Raw genomic sequence first — 13,007 nt, 5'->3', positions numbered from 1 at the left:
AAAAATGATAATGGCCAGCGCAACATTAGTTGATTCTTGCAATGTCGTCTTTTCTCCTATTGTACTTTTTCTTACATCTTCGTTCAAGAGATGGTAGTATTGGTTGGCATGTCAGCATTGCACATCTCCATTTTCACTGCCATCATTTTGAGCACAATGCTGAGCAACCGCTGCGCTCGATATTACTCTCGCATTTGGTTTACTTCAAGTAGACACATTGGGTTTCGCTCCCGGAGCACCGTTTGCTCTCCGTGACAACATAAATATTTTCTTTTGCTGTCGCTCTCTCGCTCTCATTTCTCCAGCCGCTCTCGATGATTAACCATGTTAAATATATCTACAATTTTTAAACATCAAACAATCATATTTTTGCCGTAGCGGCGTTACAACATTTACTGTAGAGTGAGACTCCATACCAGCTCTGTCCCTTGGGTTCTGTGTACCGTTTTTCTCTGTATTGTGATTTACCGGGTCCTTTGTCGTCGATGTTAGGTGAACGAACGTAGAATTTAGTGAGTCCATTGTCACCGAACGAATTCCAAAGAAAAGAACAAAATTGTACCCCGTAACTTAAGATAACACGCTCGTGAAAGTTAACAAAATTTTACCAGTGCTAAACACGGATCGAAAATAAAGTTTTTGAAGTGTGAATCTCAATAGTACGGCTGGCTGGCGCTGAAGATTGCTTTCGTCGTCACTTGCAGCAGCAGAAATCGTGCTATTTGAACGGATAAAATTACTGTTGGAGAACGCACCGCGAAGAAACGGAATATTTGCGCGAATAACTGCACAAAGGCGAAAGAGCCCATAGAGGGAAAAAAAGTGATCAACATCATTCCATCCATTCCGTGGCGGAAGAAGACTCGGACAATTTGCTGAGCCTGCAAGAGCATAGTGTAGTAACTCTGAAGTTGCTATAGAAACAGCGAGACGAATTAAGTAGGTAAGCATAGGAAGAAGATGAAAGCAGCACTAGTGAAGTGTGTTGTACTGCATTGAATTTGCACAAGTATGAGAGTTCGATATTGTTACATATTTGGCTCATAAGAGGCGCAATTAGTGGAGAAAATGTGAGCCTATCACCCAGACGACGCCATATCACACGTTTCATGTTTTTTTCTGTATGAAATATTAAGATAAGAGAAAAGATGTGAGATCGACTGAAAAGTGTGAAAAATGTTCACTGGGGCAGAAAGTTCACACCTTCAAGATTGTTCATACCGTATACAAAAAAGATCAATTCATCAGACTGATCAGATACTCTAACAGTAATTCTATAAAATTTTGACTGTAAGAAACACGACAAAAGTATTTAAGTGAATAAAATTATCGGCGAAAAGCATTTGTCTGAAGTAGAAGCTACTTACCAGCAAAAATAAAAATTATCAATCGTATATGATACAATCTAGTCGAAAAGTCTCAAATAGTCAGTTTTTTTAAGATTCCACATCTTTGCCCTTTTTTCTATATCGTATTTGTAAAGCTTCTTCTTGAAGTTGATATCAAAATCATTAACAAAAATGTTTTGTGAAAAGTATTTCGTTCTTTTTATACTAAGCATACTTATTAAAGAAATATCTCCGATAGTGAAAGCACTGGAATAGAATTTAAACTTTTAAAGATGTCATCTTCCAGTTCTCACTAACTTGAATTGTTCTAACGTTACTTCAAAAGAGTTTAGAGACGTTTCTCGGTACCAATGCCCATATGGCGTGGAAGCGTGTCCTCACCAACACTGTGAGCGTGACAGTATGTACCGGGGGCAGCTACAGAACGAACTCCAGCCGCCGTCGCCGCCATAGTCGAGTTCGTCCTGGATGTTGTCACGATTTCCGTGTATAACCAACGTAGTAGGCGCAGACAGCACCAAGCAAAACTTCATTCACTTTTTGTGTTCCGTGAGGTGTGGCCGGGTTTCTGTGTGTTGTCAGAAGTATTGTGCAAAATTTGCATCCTTTTTACACAAATTTCAATTATCAAACGATTATTTGATTCGTCTTGTGCATCGCGAAATAAGTACCGCGGAGTGCATAGCGTGTAACTGAGCTAAGAAAAATAGCACGCAAAAAGGCAAGAAACATATCTTCATCAGAGCGCCCCCTGCAAAGAAAACTCCTATTGGAACGCATATGAAGTTTCTGCATGCGTTTTGTGCTGTTCTCTAAGACGAAGAAGTTGTACTTTTGGAAAGCCGGTTATCACGTGAGTCTTCCATCCAGGCCTCCTGGATTTTTCGTTTACGATCGATAATAATCACCGCCAATCAGTGCGTGCAGTCTGATGAGAAAAGAAGTAAAGCATTGCGAGAGGTGTAAGAGAAACCTGAATCATGCCCGTGTTGCACAAGGCATGGCGAAAATGATGAAGCTACAGTTATTCCGGCTAGTGATGTCAGATGTTTTGAATTTAATCGTTCCTTAACTAGTCGAATGTTTTTCAACTGCTTGTTATTCGATAAGTTAGTTGGCTCAAAATAATCAATTAATCCCCATACTGAGAATAATCACTAGTTACAAAAATATTACTAATTTGCTGGAATTTTCGCAGTTATAATTGTTTTTATTTTTTCAATATTTGAGTTACTAGTGGTGCTGCAGTTGCTGTTTGGATTACCAACGTATTTGTAACATTTCTTCATCGGGCGTAAACTTGAAAAACAGGCTAAGCAACGCGTACCAAATTACCCGAAACAATGTTTACTCATATTAAAATAGAAACACAATGAATTATCTATAATTGGGCATAGATCATGACACGTATGGACGAGTGCTGGAAAAGTAAACATCGGATGGGATAAGTGTTCAGTTGTTGAGGCCTTTGATATTCTGCGTTGCTTCTAATGTAACAAATTCGGGCACAAGTACACAGATTGTCAAAATGAGGAGAAATGCTCAAGATGTAATGAACAACATAAGACATCTGATTTTTAAGTGTGTAAATCGTTTAAAAATCAATAACAAAAATTAAAATTGGACATAAATCATCCTGCATATAGTACACTGTGTAGTATATCGGAGGCTGTTGGAAAAGTAAAAAAACGATATTTTTCCAGTAAATAGCAACCCAAGGAGAGACAATGTAATATGAAGTTAGAAGTAATGTACTTACATATAGTTGAACTTTCTACAAATTACGTTGCAATGCGACATCTTGTAGGAAATTCCCGTCCACGACTAGTTTTTCTTTCTGAAACTCATATTGTCGATGAGAATTCATTTGATCAATATAACATCCCGGGATACAAATTTGCTTTTTGTCTGTCACACTCCAGACAAACTGGAGGAGTTGCTATTTACGCAAAAAATTTCATTAAATTTAACATTCGGTTAAACGAATCAGTGGAAAATAATTGATTCTTGGCAATTTCAGTTGAAAGGGGTATGCAGATGGGAAATTTTGGAATTTTAAATCGCTCCCCCAGTTCTAGTGACCAGCGATTTTCAGAAATTTTGGAAAACCGGTGGAAGAGTTTTTTTTTGATTCTAATAAATTAAATATAATTGCTAATCATTTCAATATCGATTGCCCCACGTGCAGAATTCTAAGCGATTGAAGCAATTATCTGTTTTTTTTCAACTTGAAACAAATTGTATCAGAAGTCACGAGAATTTAAAAAAAACAGTAGAATGATCTCGTTTTCTCCAATTTTAACATAGTTCATTTTTTGGTAGAGGGCAAATTAAAAATAATGGACCATGAGACAATTTTTGTTTTGTGTATCAATACCTTAGTTATTGACAAACAAATCGATTTGGATTATTCGAACAGCTGTAACTCTTTGTTGCTCTTGCGTCTCCAGCGTGAAAGAGATAAACAGTACGTAAAAATCCGTAAAACTCATTCAGAGAACGATTGGAAATGTACAGCTCCGCACGGAACAGGTATTCACATGCCTTAAAAAAAGACTAGAAGTGAATATTTTCAGAGGAAAATCGATCAGCATCAAAATAACAGCAAGGAGTTATGGAAAGTTTTGAAAGGCTTATTTAACACTAAAAATAGTTTACCGTGGTCCATAACTTTCGATGGTTCAGAAGAACATTCAGAACAAATAATAGCAGATAAATTTGACAGTTTTTCTGTGAACAGTGTTCAACGGATTAATCAGAGTATTGAATTGGCCAGTGAGCCTCACGAAATAATACAGGCGATGAATACCAATTGTAGACTTGAATGTTTTCTACCCATCACTTTTGCAGAGTTCAAAGATATTTGGTTTTCTGTACAGAAATCGGCTGGTATCGAACGTTCGTGGATTCAATCGCAGAATTCGCTATTGATTGATCTTCTAATTGGTTTTTTACATTTTCCTTTTATTATAATTTTCCTATTATTTCTTCTCAAATTTGTAATTACAATATAAATTTATTTTGAGACATGGACCATTCATTCAACGAGCACCAGGTGAAACCTGGTTGTTTAAAGTGCTATAATCTAAGGGTTTCCATACTACTTGACCGGAAAACGTTTAATGTAACGTATTCCCATCAGCTGGCATCAGCATCAGTATTTCCAAACTCGCATTTCGAAGCACCAGCAATGATAAGCGAAAGAAATCTTTGGGTTAGTGAAATGAATCACCATTAGATATCTCCAGAGCCGATATCCATCCGGAGCAATACATTATTTGTGTGGATTAGGATTTGGACTTTTGTAGGAAGTATTCGATTAATCGAACGATTACCAGACATCACTAATTCTGTCGTAGATTTCTATTTGATGCTTTTTTTCTCCTAGTCACAGCAACTGGCGACAGATAAAATCAATATTTGTCTCATTTTCGTTTCTAGTTTTTTCCAAGCTCTTATCGTTTCTTATGGTACAAGAAAAGTGGAAAGATATCACTTATTGTGGACATGCTTTGATAAAATGAAGGCAAATCAAAAAACAATCAAACATTCTTTTGATTATGTGTCCCTTCGAGGAAACCTACTTGGAAATGAGTGCTTCCAAAGGTCTATTTCACCGGTATTTATGTAGCACGCACACATTTGGTACACATGTGGCGGAGCCCCAGTTATTTTGGAAACGTATATTTTATAAACACACCCTCCTTTTTGTCATGGTATTCATCTAACGTACACCCTCTATCCATATTTCGTTTTGTTCTGATTCTAGCCCTCGATAGGGAATCGGAGTGCGCAGTATCATCGATCGGACAATACGAGAAAGGGCAAGGTCCTTTCGTTGGGGTGCAGACACTGTTTCGTCATATACATGTGTTTGGCAGCTCACTCCAGAAGAGAGGGTTCGTTGTACACAGCGACTGTGTCGCCCGGCTTTTCTTTCTACTTGCAATGAAGTCTGGTTTAGTTTTATATTGAAATCGTGATACTTCTTAATCTAATTCTTGTTTTCAACTTGTCTTGAGGTTCATGTTGCAACTGTATTTTGACAAGTTTTTCAGCTCTATATCCGGAGTAGCACAACTATTACAATAAGGAAGCATACTAATACTACATACTAGCATACTAATTGAAAAAATCTGTGGAACTTTCCTTAAAAAAATGTCAGAGTTCCAAATTAATTCCATGCGGTGCACACACGTGAAACGCATGGTATGAACCATCAACCGAAGGAACAGGAACGAAAGGAAACAGTCCGATTGCATTACTTTGCGTCTGTTGCTGCTGTATGATTATTATTCAAAAGTTCGCGTCTGGGTTCTACGGGCTCAGAACAACGATAAAGCATCAGAAAACGGCAGACTATCCGTGTAGTCTGGTGTATATTGACATCGGGCCAAGGTTTTTTTTACTGTGAAAAGGAAGTTGAGCGATAGGAAATCCCCGCCCCATACCCAACAACCCATTTTAACACCCTAAGACTACTCGCGATGGATTATTATCGGGGTCGAAAGCAGAACGTAAAATGGTTCGTGCGCTTCCTTAGACCAACTTGGATTAGTCATCATCGGGTGCCCTTTTTATGTTCCTGCTCGTTAAGAAGAGACTGGTGGTGCGGACACCACTCACAGATACATTAAACATATTCAGACAGGGCTGAGTGTGGCAGCTTGTCAACAATTTGGAAAGGCACATGTGAGGCTGCTGGCTGGCTGTTCACTTTTGGCCCTTTCGCCGTGTGTTATTTTTGTTTTTCGTTTGGGCAGAATTTTGTTTTTATTTGTCTTCCCTAAATTTCAACAGTTGTTAAGTTGTTGTCAGTTTGTCCGCAGACCATGTTTGATGATAAATATGTAACAGAAGATTATAAAATTAAAACTAAGTCTTTTAGGAACATATAGAGAGACGAAATTTTTGTCTAACAAAGTTTTTCACCGATTGTCGAAGAGACATGGAGTCTCTGGTGGAATTCGACTCTTTTTATTGGCTACTAGCTGACCCGTCAAACTTCGTTCCGCCCGAAATTTATTTTTTTGTCTTTATTCAAGAGACTTTCAGCCGTAGGCTGGTTGGTCTCTATGGTCCAAAATTTATTTTTCGTTATCACATTCAGGTTTTTTTTATTAAACGGATCATGGTTCATGGATCCAATCGCAGAACTGTTCCTTTTATTATAAAATTCCTAGTACTTCTACCAAAACTTGTCATTATAATATCAGATTATTTTCAGACACAATTCTCGTTCAAGATTTTTCAACCACTTGCAAATAACATGTTTATACGGTACATGGAATAAATGTTTGATACAGAAATTATGATGGAATAAAGACAGCCCTAAATCGGGCAATTCCTTTCTCGAGTTTTACTCCTATCAACACATTCGGGGATCCATTTTTATTTATATAGATAGAAAAAGATATAGGAGTGCGTTTCATCACACTATCAACCCTTCTCTCCTACAGAGAGAGGGGAGGAGTGTCTATCTACCATAGGAACGTTTCGTGCCCCTAGAACCTCCACATGCCGAATTCGGCACCATTTGTTTGATTAGTTTTCGAGTCATGCAGAAATTTGTGTTTCATTTGTATGGCAGCTCCCCCTTAAAGAGGGGGGGTGGAGTGTCTAACCACCGTAAAAACATTTATTGCACCCTAAAACCTCCATATGCCAAATTTGGTTTCATATTCTTGCTTAATTCTCGAGTAATGCAGAAATTTGTGTTTCATTTGTATGGCAGCCTCCCCTAAGAGAGGGGGGGAGGAGTATCTAACCACCATAGAAACATTTATTGCATCCTAAAACCTCCAAATGCCAAATTTTATTTCGTTTGCTTGATTAATTCTCGAGTAATGCAGAAATTTGTAGAGAAGAAAAGTTCTTGAATTTGGGTAGCTTTGGATTGCATATTTTACACTGTAAAGGGTGTGTCACATCAAATTGCATCACGGAAAAAACGCTGTAGAAATTCAATTTTTAAGAATTATATCTTCAGCTTTCGCTTATAATCAGATAAGAGTCAATTTTATCGCTTATAATCAGATGCTTCACTGTCAATTTTTCGTAAATTTGGAAAAATGTCGTCGAACGAAAAAGAGCATCGTGAATTAATCCTGCGCACTCATTCCGAGAATCCGGAGTTGTCACATCGGGACATCGGTAAGATGCTGGGAATCGTCCAATCCACGGTCAGCAGAGTACTAAAACGATACTTCGAGAACCTAACCATCGACCGGAAGGTGAAGAACGGCAAAAATGGATGCTCCGTCAGTGAAAAAGATCACAAGCGCGTAGTTAAACAGTTTAGATGTGATCCGAGAAGTTCGGTCCGGGATGTCGCCAATAAGCTGAATTTGTCAAGTTCATTCGTCCAGCGGACCAAGCAGCGGGAGGGCCTGCGTACATACAAGGTTAAGAAGGCTCCTAACCGCGACGAAAGGCAAAACATGGTGGGGAAGACGCGAGCCCAGAAGCTGTACACCGAAATGCTGACGAAGCCGCATTGCCTGGTAATGGACGACGAAACCTACGTCAAAGCGGACTTTCGTCAGCTGCCGGGCCTATTGTTCTTCTCCGCAGAGGACAAATTCAGCGTTCCGGAGGAGATTCGCAAGCAGAAACTATCCAAGTTTGCCAAAAAGTACATGGTGTGGCAAGCGATCTGCTCTTGCGGAAAGCGGAGCGCCCCCTTCGTGATGACCGGCACGGTAGACGGGCAGGTTTACCTTAAGGAGTGCCTACAGAAGCGCTTACTACCACTATTGAAGCAGCACGAGGGCCCGACCATCTTCTGGCCGGATCTCGCTTCGTGCCACTATTCAAAGGACGTGTTGGAGTGGTACGAAGCCAACGGGGTCACCTTCGTGCCAAAGGAAATAAACGCGCCGGAGTTTCGCCCAATAGAGAAATATTGGGCGATTATGAAGCAGGCCCTCCGGAAGAACCCAAAAGTTGTCAAATCGGAGGCGGACTTCAAGAGAAAATGGATTTCTGTTCAAAAAAAACTACAACCTGACGTTGTACAGAACCTTATGGACGGGGTAAAGAGGAAGGTGCGAGCATACGGGCTTGGGCTCGAAGTATGAATAAAAAGAAAATGCCAAAAGTTGTTTAGTAGTTTTTATTTTACTATCTAAACTTTTCAAAAGGATCGGCCTACTGGGCGAATTTCTACAGCGTTTTTTCCGTGATGCAATTTGATGTGACACACCCTTTATATCAAAGAATTGATGGATTCAAAAAAACTCGCCAAAATTTTACGACAGACAAATCTTGAAGTTTCAACTGGGATGCGAAGCACTGATTTAAAGCTTATGAAGCGTTGATATATCCTTGATATCTCCGTCATTGATTTCGATGAAACAATTGACCGGAAAACGATTCGAGAAGCTTTTGACTATTGATAATTTATTATTTGATGGATTTTGATCGTATCAGTGGAGCTCCAGGAGAATTAACATTGAAACAATATTGTTAGCAACAAAAGCAACAGGTTTGCTCACTATGATCCGGAAAATGAGCGGCTGGAACATTTTTGGAAAGAACAGGTCTACGGAACTTTTTACCAAAAACGGTCTTATGTCTCTCGTATAGAAACCCCAACGTTGAGAGGGCTTTTCCGTTAATACCGAATGTTTTTATAGAAGCACTAGCTGAACTTATTTTTATTTATTTATTTTATCACATTCACGTTTCTTTACTAAGCGCAAGTTCATGGGTCCAATCGCAGAGCTGTTCATTGATTGATCTTCTAGTCTACAATTTAAATTACCTTTCACAATAAAATTCCTAGTACTTCTACCATTACTTGACATTATTATAATCTGATATTATTTTCAGACGCAATTCTCGTTCATGATTTTTCAACCACTTGCAAATAACATGTTTCTCCGTTAGTTCTCGAGTTATACAGGCATTTGTGTTTCATTCGTATGGCAGCCCCCCTTCTAGAGAGGGGGAGGAGTGTCGATTCACCATATAAACGTTTCGTACTTTCTAAAATCTCCACATGCCGAATTTGACTCGATTTGCTTGATTAGTTTTCGAATTATGCAGAAATTTGTATTTCATTTGTATGGCAGTCTTCCATTAGAGAGGGGAGGAGAGTGTCGAACCACCATAAACATGTTTATCGATCCTTAAAACCTCTATATGCCCAGTTTAATTCCATTTGCTTGATTAGTGCTCGAGTTATTCAGCCACCCCTCCCTGCACCCCTCACTTCCTTTAGAGAGGGGGAGAAGTTTCCAACCACCATTGAAGCATTTATTGCCCCTTAAAACCTCCATATGGCAGATTTGGTTCCAATTGTTTGATTAGTTCTCGAGTTATGCAAGAATTTGCGTTTCATTCGTATGACAGCCCACCTTTAGAGAGGTGGGAGGAGTTTTGAATCACCTTAGAAACATTTCTTGCCTCCTAAAACATTCACTTGCCAAAGTTGGCTCTATTTGATTGATTAGTTCTTGAGTTATGCAGAAATTTATGCATAACTTCAAATCCATTTTATATATATCGAGATGTGAAGAAACGGTTGTGCTATGCGACAAGTTTAAGATGCTATGCTTCACTTTGAAAGAATATTGTAAATAAAAATAGAAAAGTTTAGCTGTCTTTGGTTTGCAACAAGTAGATTCAACGAATTCGAAATTCTCATTCTCTTTATCTAGAAGACAAGTAAAGTGGGAAAGGAGAAGCTTTTGCGTCAACGGAATCAAAGTTAATGAAACGGCTACGGGAGAGAATCTCAGGATGTGAAGCGAAGAAAATTTTGGAAAACGCACAGAAGGGAGTCGAGAGATTGCAAGAAAAAGTATTTCGTGAAAATCGTAACAGTTTTTTGACATTAATCCTAATCAAAGTTAAAATGACGCATTCTGTGCTAGTGTTCTTCAAGATAATTTCCAACTGTATTAATAAATCCATTTTTTTAAATCTTTTACGACACTTCTCAGTCGTCGTTTAATTCGATTAAAAATCACAAACTATGAATTTATTGGAATATATCGACAGGCGTTCTTAAATTTAATTGTTTAAGCTAACTAAATGTTTTAGGAACTACAGATAAAGTGCTAGTAGGGAATTTGATTACTAGTCTACATCTGGAATTTTCCTGAAAAATTACTGAAAAATCAGGGAATATCAGGGAATTATTTTTCGGGTTTTGAGTCGACACCCTGATTTATTTTGCAATATTTCTACCTCAAAAACAATTTTTATTATTAAAAGAGACTTAGACTATCGATTCGTGTTGGGGCAGGTATAAATTTTTTTTGTGAAATGCACGAAAAAAAACAACTTTTACTTAAGATGTGAATCTTTACCGCTTTTCGCCCTTGCGATGTTTAAGTATAGAGAAATTACTTTGTTTCCAACAATTTCCAACCCAATGACAAGCAATAAATATTAGTTGATCCGTTGTTGATAGGTCTTTCCTGGAAGAACAACGAATGGTTATGGATAATATGAATCATGCGTAATTTATTTGTTGCACCGCAGAACAAATTCCGTTCGGCTGGCTCGACATTGAGACGAATTTACTCGAGTTCCGCGAATCATTGCTCAAACATTTTATTCGAGCTATCAACAAAATTCAATTCATTAGATTTACCCATATGTTTTCTTGATTTTCTTGTTTTATTTTTCATCGTTCCTTCGGCACGAAATGTTGTGCTATACTGGGAAAAAGAGAAGAAGATGTAGTACCAGTTTATTTTCGGAATGTGGAAGTTATTGGCCCAGGAATACCATAGCACAAAATGAAGGTCATTCAACGGTTTCCTGCTTTCTACAGGGGAACGGGATAAAGCAGTTCTAACAATGTCGTGAAAGGCAATCATTTTAATGTTTACAATTTTCTCGATTATTTACTCTATAAACTCCAGGATTAAAAATATTACACGACATGAGTTTACTTCAATTACCTGAATTTTTCTCATTTCTTCCTCATCTGAAACTTGTCGAATTCGAAGCGAGAAGTGGTAAATTATGCTTTTCTTTTCCCACTCGAACAGCTGTTCCCAGTACTCGGACTCCCCCAAAAATCATTCTAATAGATTCATCATTGGATCAAATTCTCTAATTAATTATGATGTTATTGCATTATCGAGGCTAATTGCTAATTATCTTGTTTACGGAGCGGTGAAAAAAAATTAGAGCATTCGTGAAAATTAAATCATTTTTAAGTTCAATCCAAACAAATGAAACTCGTTCATCGATAGATATCGGCTAGGTTTCCAGATTGTGGAGCTTATTATTATTCTTCAGTTTCGCCAAAACTTTGTTGTGCCGTTCTTTTTATGGTACAATAAGTGCCTACCGAATAGCTTTCGACTATTCTGCTTCAGATGGCGGATTGAATAATATTCAGCTTTAAGCCGCTCTAAGCGAACGAATTTCCTCTGTGCTTCGGTTCAATGCCGGCTGGGCTGGTGTGTTGTGTGCATTATGCAGACCTGCGGTGTATGACTGGAAAGATCATTGAACTGCGGAGAGAGAGTAGAGATTGTGATTATTTTTAATTTGGAATGGATTTATTTGTATGTATTTATTCCTGGTCTTGTGAGACGCTCGGTGAGCTTCTTTTCCTTCAGTTTGGTGGTTCGTGCAGTGTTGTTAGTGCACATACAGAAACTACCATGAAATTAATTATTCGGAAGTAAGAGCGAGCGGCGGCGAGGGCAAAATTAGAGCTCTGGAAAAGAATTAAAAGAAATCGGTACCGCATAAATTTAGTTGGGGTTAGCCTCGCTTCAGCAGTGTTCTCAACTGCTGGAAATATTTCGAAGCAGCGAGAGTCTGTTATTTGTTGTCTCGAAATGTCAGCCGTTGGAATTGGATTTTATGAACTAATTGTTACTGTCGAAGCGATGAAATGTGAAATTCACAATTATAAAATTGAAGAACTTAGCTGTTCTACCCAGAAACCGCAAGGTATTCAGTTTATAAATTCATGTTTGGGTCAAGTTCGTTGAAAATTGACATAAACAAGCAAAGCATTCAGCTTGAATATGTTGAACGTTGACATTATTTATACAATAGCTTTGCTGTTTGCAATGTGTATTCTGAAATGTAAGAATTCCGACGAAGTGTGGGTTAACCCCTTATCCTATCCTACCCTTAGAAAAATCCTCGGTCGAAAACTACTAAATACATTTGGTAATGCAAAATTAGTAGAATGTACAAATTTTTTGTACATATTGTCAACAAACCCGCATCCCTACCAGAGTTTAGTATATTTTACTCGATAACATTAGTAAGCTTGGATATTGTCATATCTGAAAATTGGTGAGAAAAGCGCGTATTAACCATTTTCATTGTTCCCATAAGGCAATACGGAGGTATAATAAGGATATAATTCTGATACGTGCATTTTCGGCGAGAAAATGTAGCCGATATTGGGCTTCCGAATTATGGTTCTGCTTGACATATGTGTTTATTAGTACGGTCGAAAATGACTATAGATTGGTAGTATTTACCAAAAAATTCGTTATATTTACTAATTATTTCTCTCAGTGTAGAATATCGAGTCCTGCTCATGTTGACATTTGCACATATAGACGGTGTTGACACATACACATCTGCACTGGAAAGTGTCACCGCGGATAACGCAATAAATGATTAAAAAAGAGATGCAAACACAAAAAAAAGGTATTTCAGCATGAT

The 13,007-nt window shown here is 38.2% G+C and overlaps 1 protein-coding gene across 6 annotated transcripts in view; it reads left to right on the top strand.

Annotated features, from left to right (window-relative positions):
• The first annotated feature begins 344 nt into the window (after window positions 1-344).
• LOC129773821 (protein singed) overlaps window positions 345-13,007 on the top strand; it is a 65,460-nt gene continuing 52,797 nt past the window's right edge. For 2 of the 6 annotated variants that reach the window (XM_055777494.1, XM_055777476.1), the window contains exon 1: window positions 347-943. The gene's annotated coding sequence lies outside the window, so the exon portion shown is untranslated. Of the gene's footprint in view, window positions 944-1,902; window positions 2,203-13,007 lie in introns of those variants that run through there. The other 4 variants (XM_055777500.1, XM_055777493.1, XM_055777481.1 and 1 more) reach the window with 3 other exon arrangements.

The sequence above is a fragment of the Toxorhynchites rutilus genome, chromosome 1 (assembly GCF_029784135.1).
Source record: "Toxorhynchites rutilus septentrionalis strain SRP chromosome 1, ASM2978413v1, whole genome shotgun sequence".
In the NCBI taxonomy this organism is placed as follows: Eukaryota; Metazoa; Arthropoda; class Insecta; order Diptera; family Culicidae; genus Toxorhynchites; species Toxorhynchites rutilus.
Note: the sequence above shows the minus strand (reverse complement) of the source record. Positions and strands in the feature narration are given on the sequence as shown.